The 10,000-nt window shown below is 38.9% G+C and overlaps 1 protein-coding gene and 1 long non-coding RNA gene across 8 annotated transcripts in view; one reads left to right on the top strand and one right to left on the bottom strand.

Annotated features, from left to right (window-relative positions):
* Window positions 1-10,000, top strand: part of LOC147031254 (uncharacterized) — a 222,685-nt gene that overhangs the window by 170,553 nt on the left and 42,132 nt on the right. For 4 of the 7 annotated variants that reach the window (XR_015052541.1, XR_015052543.1, XR_015052546.1 and 1 more), the window contains 2 exons: window positions 4,021-4,150; window positions 4,342-4,494. The exons of 2 other annotated variants lie outside the window; for them this stretch is intronic. The gene's annotated coding sequence lies outside the window, so the exon portion shown is untranslated. Of the gene's footprint in view, window positions 1-4,020; window positions 4,151-4,341; window positions 4,495-6,495; window positions 6,538-10,000 lie in introns of those variants that run through there. One more of the 7 variants, XR_015052550.1, reaches the window with a different exon arrangement.
* Window positions 1,088-10,000, bottom strand: part of LOC147031253 (uncharacterized) — a 69,361-nt gene continuing 60,448 nt past the window's right edge. The window contains exon 3 of the long non-coding RNA XR_015052551.1: window positions 1,088-2,353. This is a non-coding gene — a long non-coding RNA (uncharacterized LOC147031253). The remainder of the gene's footprint in view (window positions 2,354-10,000) is intronic.

Here is a 10,000-nt window from a genome sequence, read left to right as displayed (position 1 = left end):
TATTGCATTTGGGTACATTTTTCTGTCTTTTTATTTGTTTGTTTGTTTCTGTCTGTCTGTTTCTTTGTTTCTTTGTCCGCACAGAACTTTAGTGTTTTTTCTCTGCCACCGCTTGTCGAAATGATGCAAAATTTTCATCATTGGAGCAACTATTCATGTGGAATGTTTCAGTGATAATTATGAAATCATAGGTCACGTGGTGTGGCAGCCATGTTGGAAAAATGAAAAAAACTTTGGACCTCTGTATCTGAAACTGCAACAAGGAAAAATTGAAACTTGGCACATGGCAAGTACTCCTCATGGAGAATAAGTTATTTTTTTTTTTACATGACATCAAAGATGCCTTCACAATGATGTCATAATGTCATATGTAGAATGCTACATCCGATGAGGATGAAAAATTTTGAGGTCCATTTTGGGATAAATTGGTTCACAGAACAATAAAAGTTGATGAATGTCACATGATTTGGCAGCCGTATTGTTTTTCTGTTAAACCTTCAAAAACCTTCTCTGAAATGGCTGAACAGATCGAGGCAAAACTTTACACGTATGACCGCCTTTTCATGAGGAACAAAACATTCACACATATGATGTCATAGATCACATGGTTTGGCAGCCATTTTGGATTTACCCTAAAACCCATAAAAAAAAATCTTCTTCTCCAGAATGGCTTGACAGATCGAGGGGAAACTTACCACAAATATTCCCCAAGCCTTGGAGATATCAGGGTATCATGAATAATTGATGTCACATGGTCTGGCAGCCATATTTGATTGAAAGAAAATATTTTAAAAATATATTTCTTTTGAACCACTGAATCAATTGAAGTGAAACTTCAAAATTGTGATCTAGTAGTGATGTGGAATATATGTTTTAAATTTCAACCTGATCGGAAACATGGTCTGTCAGCCAGAATTATTAAATTTTTTGAAATGGTTTTTTTTTTTTTTTTTTTTTTTGAACAAAGCTCACTTGGCTGTGCCTGGATGGGTTTGAGTGTAGAGGAGTATCAGCTGAAATGCGAATCCTATACAGGTTCCTCCTGATGACTTCATCTTTTCTTTTTTCTTGTTAGGGTTCTTTATGATTACTCCAATGCAGGACTTTACCTATTTGGTTTTCCATTTGATTTTTATTGAATTTATTTTAATTCCATTCTGAATTCAGTTGAATATTAATAATAAATGTCATGGTCAGGGTCAGTTGTCCGATCAAAGCGGGGTTGCATCAAAGTGGGAGGTCTTGGTACCTGGTCATCACAACGAGCAGTTATAATGTGACAGTTCTAGTTATGTCTATTATTAATTACGTAACATACCAGTACACAAACACCACACAAAAGTCCTGGTGAGGGTCTGCAATCTCTGATTCTTTCTCTTTTTTTTGTTTTCATGTGTTTGCTATGGAAGATTGTAGCTTACTTTTGTCTTGTCTTTTGGCTTAATCTTATCATGTACAAACTAAAAGATAAGGAGATATAAACTACTGGAATCACCACCATTGTTGCAGTAACAGCCTGAAATGCTCAAACACAAGATGCAAGATTGAAAGGTGTACAAACACATAAATAACACCCAAAGTCCATCCATCCAATGGGACCATACTCTATGCAGAGCATTGGTGCTGCCTAAGCAGTCTCATTGGCTATTGGGCACTATGCCGGACAGGTCGCCACTCCGACACAGGATAATAGCAAGCTGGTACTCATTTTTCTAACCCCAGAAGGATGACTGGCAGAGTCAACCCCACCTTGTATTAATTCAACAGCCAAATGGGATTTGAATTCAGGATCCTAGGATCCCAAGCCCAACACCCTAACCATTAAGCCAACACCAGGCATAAACACCCGAAGTGTAGGGTGATAGGGTGGAGATTGGCACTCACTTTCTTGAAGGAACTGGACAAACCTACCGTGTATGAGTATACATGAGCCTAGACATGCACATGTGAACCTAATGTGCCTACTGTACTTACCTCCATATTAATCCATGTACACATATGTGAATGGCCATTGTGGATACATTTGATAAAGAATACATGTGAATACATTTGTGATTGTTGTGAATATGGAAGAACCTTGAAGTGCACTCAGTGGGGCGCAAACCTTGGCCACGCAATGCCTGATCCAGTAGAACATATCAAGCCCAATACATTTTTGAAATGTCATGCTATACTCTCCATCGTTTATGGCCCAATCTCTCAATGGTGAAGAATCACTTACAGAATTTAAAAAAATTCTTATATTCGGATCTGGGTTCGGATCTTCACCAAAATCTACTCGGTTCTTCCTCATCATGCACCCGATGTGCCCACCAAGTTTCGTATGAATTCGTCCAAAACTTTTTGAGATATCCTGCACACAAACAGACAAATATGCAAATAGACAAACAGGAAGAAGATGTCATGCAGAGCACGATACTTGCAAAATCCATCAAACAAATTTGTCCTCAAAAATAATTGCTGGTTGAATTCAATGATGAAATATACAACTCTTCTTCAAATTTCAAGTGAATCGGATGAAAATTGATAATTTTAGAAACTTAGCCTCTGTTGACCTTTTGGTCCATGTGGACCTCCAAAATAATTGGTGGTTGAATTCAGTGACGTGAAATATAAATCCTCTTCAAATTTCAAGTCAATCAAGTTAAAATTGAGGATTTTAGAAATATCACCTTGGTTGTTGACCTTGGGCCGATGTTGACCTCAAAAACAATTGGTTGGTTGAATTCAGTGAACTGAAATATGTAATCGTCTTCAAATTTCAAGTCAATCGGATGAAAATTGAAAATTTTAGAAATCTCACTGACGTTGTTGAACCTTTGGCCTATGTTGACCTTTTGATCTCAAAAACAATAGATTTCTTCCTTATGACACTCTACCATGTGGTGAAGTTTCGTGAAGATTGGTTTAAAATTGTGACCTGTAGGTGATAGAAAGACAGACAGACAGACAGACAGACAGACAGACAGACAGACAGAATAACAAAATCGACTGACCAATACACTTGAAAAATCTTCGATTTTGCAAGTAACAAACAGACAGACAGACAGACAGAGGTGAAAACATAACCTTCTTCCACCTTTTGTGTCAGAGGTGGTAGTTCATTGATGAAATCGATCAATTTATACCACATTTCTACTTTATAAGAAACACACACGCCTTTCCATGCGATACAAATATAAGCAAAATGACACATTTTCCCAAATAGGAACCCACCTGCAACTCACTTCATTGAGTTTTGAGTGACGAAGAATGATTGTTTACAAACTTTCAACATTGACATCCAAGTCTTCTGCAATTTCATGTCGCGCAATGTGGCCACAATGTCTTGTCACCTCTTGTAAAAATTGACATTGCCTTTGTGTGCAGTGTTCATTCGTTTCCTTTTCCCCTTTTTTCAGATTGAGTGAACATAACCATGTGAAGTGGGAGTTCCTTTCAATGGTATCACTCCACAAATGATCCGAAATATATCCCACCCAGGACATGGCGCAAAATAATTATCTGTAATGAGAGTGATGGAGCACAAACGGATCCACCGGACACTTCAGGCCAGTGTCATGTGCTCTAACGTGTAATAAAGTAAAAGAGTACTGCAAATGTATGTAGTATAACATGTAGAACCCTTCAGTGTTGTCAACTAATATGATAAAAGGCAATGTCACCATTTTAAAAGGGGTGACAAGGCATCGTGTCCACCCTGCAGATTCTCTAAAAATTGCTGTTCAACACATTTAGCGTTTGCTGAAGCGACAGCAAGCATCAAGTCGTTAATCATGAGAATGCTGAAGATCACTCACCAATTTACTCCAAATGTTGATCGAATTGCAACATTTAAGCACACAACTATGTGAAAGACATATACAACTTTTGTAGCAGATAGTCTTCTGTGAATGTCAGCTGGTGTGATGTTCTCTTTCACATGGACCTTATACCTCGCCCACACCGTAACATATTCCATTTCAAGTGAGCTGCGTTCTCAGTCATAACCAGAGCTGATCACTTCGACTTCCTCTCCAGTTGCACGAGTTCCATGATTGTGTAATGATGAATGAAGAACTTCTTGCTGGTGAACGGCCAGTGTATATCTCCTTTGCTCCGCCAAAGGTTTAACACCTGGAATTTCAGCTTCTTCTAGCATCCCACGGCGGTAATAGCATCCCTTAATCAACATCCTGTTGATTTCATCCACTGCTTTAATTGACTGTGTAACTCTGTAAGTGCAGGAAATGCCAAATCAAGGAAAAACCATCTGCCTCATTTGTTTCACCCCCAGAAATTGAGAAAGATACCTTTGCCATGTTCTGAATTTGTGCTGCTTTCTTGTCGGAGACATTTCAGGGAATGACATAAAGTGAAAGAAAAGATGCTGATACTGCAGGTGTTTAAACCAGTGACTTCTGGAGCCGAAAAAGAGCCGCTTACTGCTAATTCAGCAGCCTTGGTGCTTACAGCCGCAGCAATGAAAGTTTATATAAAATACAGCACAATCAGGTACAGCCATTATTCTTCTCTCATTCATTTTTCTTCATTTGTGAAAATGTGTTTCCATAATAGTCATATTAAGCCTTTCACTAAATTGAGCTACATATTTTGGGCATTGCCCTCACTTCATTTTTCCACCATTCCGAAATACGTGCAGCCCTAACATTACCATCAATCTTGTTTGCAATATCGAGAAAACAAATCTGTGCAAGGAAAGTTGTATTCGTTAGGGATCCTCATTTCACCGACTTGTGTGAGTCACCTTTCCATGTATCACGTTTTCAATGTAGCATCCCCCTCCCTTATCACAATTTTTGAAACTTAAATCTACACCATGTTTAACTTCCCCAATTATTTCCACCTTCTTTTTGGGTCAGAAAGGTCACATTTCTGGTCCAAGTCTTTCATAAACTGGCTTGCCAGGCCTGATGTTTGACTGAAGGTGGCAAGAATTTGGAATTCAGCCAGAGTGCCAGAGATAACTCACTTTCTGTGATGGACGCTGTGGGACGTTTAGCGGGTCCCCTGGCTTAACAGACTTCCAATTGATGGCACACACATTGATGCATCAATCTGTTCACTAAACATCAAGCTAACCTTAAGCTGGGCTGAGATTTAGAACCAGCCGAGACAATTCAGAGGTGAGCGCAAACACGCCTAGGCGATCCCACTGGGCCATAATATTGAAATCGTAATACTTTTACAAATGCAACAGTAGCTTTTCTTGCATTCTTAGTGCTTTTCTCAATGTATGTAAGTTTTCATGTGAGTACCTAATGCACCGTCCATTTGGAAGCACATCACGTGATAGATGGGATTGAGTGGCCTGCATTTCCACTCCTGCACAGTGGATCAATAACTTCCGGATGTCGTTAAAGACATTTGACGATATTTGTGTGAAATTCTCACCAGCATTACTAAGGGCAAGGAGATACCCGTCTACGAGAGGTATGGGGGACAGGACGGATCACAATACTTGGTTACGGTAGTTTCTTTGGATATTTTGCGCTGCATTCAACAGCTCAGTTCATATTGGTGGCGTGTCTGGGTGCCCATGGTAACGGTTGAGATCGGTCACTTTAGATTGTTGACCTTGACACATCGTGCTGGATGAGTAACACAAACGATTTGACATATTCATCATTTCTATATTACCTCCATCAACAGATTAACAACATGGCAGGATAAAAGTCTTAAATGCTGAGTTGAACAAACGTCCTGAACTCATCGACTGAGTTAAGTAAAGCACGTCGTCTGGGACCCGGCTGTCGGTTTGCCGCTGAACGCTGCTGATTGTAACGTCATCAATTCCCTCTGAAATCCTATCTATATTCGATTTTTTGAATCCGCTATCACCTGCGTAAATATATGCAAAACATAATGTGAAGATTTCGGATGTATGAACAGAATATGTTCGGGGAAAAGTGTGTTTGAAGTTCCAGGCTTATGCCCATTATATTATGATATATTATGATGATGATCGATTTTTTTGAATCCGCTATCGGCTGCGGAAATAAATGGAACACAGAATGTGAAAATTTCGGAAGTTTGAACAAAATATGTTTGGAGAAAAGTGTGTTGGAAGTTCCAGGTTTATGCCCATTATATTATGATTGACACAAATGATCATTTGTGTACCTGTCAGAAAGAGGGTAACTGTGGTTTTTCGAAGCTTGCAACCAACACAGAATACAGCACTGTGTAACATTTCTATGGAGTTTAGTGGTCTGGAGCTGTGGGGTGCCATTTGTGAGTACGAGTGAAATTATAAGACAATTTTGTGGAGATACCATGGGAATTCTGAAGCCACATCGTATTGTTAACTGCTAACCTTGCAGGAACTGTGGCTGAAAAGCTATTTGATAGACTTAGCGGCAGGTGGAGATGCCTCATTAAGAGAAATGGTTGCAATTTAGATTTAGTTACATAAATGATTGTGACATAATGTTTTGCAAAATATTTTTGAGGAACTTCAGGATAAACAATAAAAAGGAATATCTGGTGCGACAGGTACTCAAGCCAACACAGGTATTACTTGAAGTAGCCGATCAAGGAAAGGTAATAACACCTGTCGTGTAATCATTATGAGATTATGGAGAAATGAAGTTGAGCATTCCATTTTTACTGATTTTTCCACCATTAAGATTTGCAAGTATGGCTGTCATACTTAACTCCTGTTACTGAATTTTTTTTTTTTGAATGAAAGCTACTCAAAGAATCAAAACAGTCTTTTCAGTTTCACAAACAAAACCACTCTGCATACATTGTCAGCAATCATTGTGTTTCTGTAAGTTCTGAGGCTATATTATTCATTGTAGCCACCAGATGTATGTTAAAATGAAGGAGCTTTTCCTCAGCTATTCTTCTGTCCTTCCACTACTCATATCTTTATTACTTATCACGTTGGCAAATCTTACCCTCCCAGCCTATTTCACTTTGTGTTTTTTTTTTCCCCCCATTCAAGCTGTTGTTGCATTTCAACCTTTCGAATTGCAGCTTCAGCGAGGCTTACCTGAGCCTTTCTTTTTGTTTGCTACAAAATAGGATGCATTGAGATAAGAGCACATTATAATAATTTCACCAAATGAATAAGTATAAACAGTTTGTAATGGGCTAGCTATCCATTTATATGGTGCACTTGCATGGGAATTGGAGTGGGGGGTTGGGGGGGAGTGGGGTGTGTGGCGTGGCTGCTGGGTATTTTGATGGAAGGTTGTGAAAACATTTTTGAGAATGTTTTGGATGAAGGAGGAAAGAAAATCCATCATTTTTGTGCTAATAAAACAATAGGAACTCACCTTTGTATCCAATAACATCATAAATATGTGGAGTTAACAAGGATGTAGCTCATGACGATGTGCATTGGGAGGGTTCAGATCGGGAGAGTGCAGAGGTGAGGATGGGGGATGGTGCAGTGGAGGGGGGTCCAGATTTGGGGAAGGGGGTAGAGGGAGGGGCTGCTGTTGAAAAAGGTGAGAATGGTGATGCCATGAAGATTGTGCAGATAAAACTGAGGCTGTAATAAATGAGATGGTGAGAATAATATAGCTGCTTCCTGCCAGACAGTATGAACAGCACTTCAACTTCATGAAAGTCTTATGAAGAAGATATGCCTCTCATAATTTCATGTATTTAAAACACAAGCTTGACCTAATAAATGTTTAAAATCAAAGTGTGAATGAGGGGAGTTTGCATTCGATGTACTGTACTCATATTAGTGAGAATGAAAGGGATGACAACAAACTTGCTACTTCATCAGCAATCCAAAATGAAATAGCATGCCGTTTCAAACACAGGTAGAGTTGAACAAATTTGTTGCACTAATTTGCATGCCCGGTCCCATGAATGATTTTGAGTGATTTGATGTAATTTTGAGGTAATACCGAACTGTTTTGGGGCGACCCGTTTTTCCTCGTGATCCTTCATTTTATTGTCCACAGACGTGGATTTTATTTGTTTATTCCAACGTATCTTCATTCAACAATGTCACAATTGGGTAAAAACCGCACTGAAATCTTAATAAACACCTTTTCATTCCTTGCATGCATTTGATGGCAGTTAAGTGTGTGCATGTTCTTCCCGAAGTGCAAGCAACTCTTCAATTTAAAATCAGCACCAACAAAGGGAATTTGCGACTTCCACCACTTTACCATGTTACACGGGACTTACCCTGATTAAAAAATAAAATAAAATCTTATAGATAAAAAAATACTGTACAATGTGTTCTCTAGAAACTCAAAAATCAATTTGTGTAAAATTTCAACACAACATGAGGACCAAATTCAATGGAACAAGTTGTTTTAGATTTTCTATAGTGCACAACACACGCATGTATGCAGTAAACCCTCAAATATCCTGCGTTTCGACCAATTGCGAGCAAACTATTGTGTTCAGATTTAGGTATTTCATTTCAGCCAATCAATGTGGTTTTTGAGCTGAGACGAGTCATTGTTTGTGTCTGCGTGTACGACAACCTCCCCTTACGAGCCTTTTGTTGTTTCTCGAGCACCCTTAATTGTAGTAATCAGACCATCATACGGAATGAAGCCAAGTTTATTTATGAATTGTCATCGAACAGGAAATGACATATGGAAATCTTGTAATACTAGATCTACAAGATCTACAGCAGTCGCACAACAATTAATAATGGTGCCAAAATGTAAAACGATGGACAAAATTAATTGTGCCAAAAGGGAGAGAAAGGTTATGACATCGTGGAAAAAAATTGAATAGTTTTATACGTTGTCAAGAGGTGAAAGTGCGGCATCTGTGGGCCACCATTATGGGATCAATGAATCGATTGTGCAGTGAACGTGAGTCAAATGCAGTGATACGGTGAAACAATTGTGGATTTATTTACTCCTTTGAGTGGACTGGTGATACCAGTGAATTTGTTGCAGATTTACCAATGTTTCCATGATGCACCTGGGGCAGAAGGCTCCAGTTCAACCATTTCAGACCATGATGCTGTGAAAAACACCGCAGCTCATGGATCTAATCGAGGCGAAGGGACTTATGTCATGACAGGTTTTTTAGCCGAAGAGATAGAATTATTTTGGAAGAGGATGCCATCTCGTACCTTCCTGTCCAAACAGGAAAGATCTTCTCTGGGTCAAGGTGGCTAAAAATAGTCTTACCCTTTTTCTATGTTGCAATTCAGCAGGCGCCGTCATTGTGCTCCCAATGATCCCACAGTGATCGCAAGTTCTACATCCACATCTTTCTAACCTTCACCCTCCCCTCTCTGGCAGCATCATCATCATCCCGAGCTAAGTCTTGTGTTTTTTATTTCCGGCAGAGTACAGCACGTAATGTTTTTATCCTCACCCACCTCACTGTTTTGTAAAAATCACCTCGCTGTTTTGGAATATTTTAAAAGGTAAGTCTTGTTTTTGTTTATTAGCCCATCCCCCATCCAGCGGAAAGCGGGGTTTTGCAATCACTTCTGTGTATCTGTGTGTCTTTCCGGGCCGGAATTTTTTTTACCATTTCAGCTTTTGTCATGAAAATTTCAACAAACCTTTATAATGGGAATATGGAGAAGCAAAATTAATCATTTTGTTGAAATAATTTTGATTTCTATTATTGATGTTATTTTTCTTATTGTTGTTCAACCCTTTTTTGGCTTAAAAAAAAAAATTACAATTTCTTTTCTCAGCAACCACTTGTGCGATTGACACAAAATTTTCAGGGTAGGAGCGAGCCTCCATGGAGAATATTTTAATGATAATTGCAGTGTCATAGGTCACGTGATATGGCAGCGATCTTGGGGTAAACACAAGAAATTAAATCATTATATCTCTGAAACCCCTGATCGGAAAAATTTGAAAGCTCGCACATCTCATTCTACTCCCAATGGGGAATGAAGGACTTTAAGGATGATGTCATCAGTAAAGTGATAGACCAGCCATAAATGTTTTAATCAAAATACATTGAGATTCAGTGTGTATGTCCAGGCCGTAACATTTTTACCCATTCAGCTTTTGTCATCAAATGTTCAACAAACCTTTATTAT

The sequence above is a fragment of the Eptatretus burgeri genome, chromosome 2 (assembly GCF_056783735.1).
Source record: "Eptatretus burgeri isolate ZD-2024b chromosome 2, Ebu_testis_v1, whole genome shotgun sequence".
Lineage (NCBI taxonomy): Eukaryota > Metazoa > Chordata > Myxini > Myxiniformes > Myxinidae > Eptatretus > Eptatretus burgeri.
Note: the sequence above shows the minus strand (reverse complement) of the source record. Positions and strands in the feature narration are given on the sequence as shown.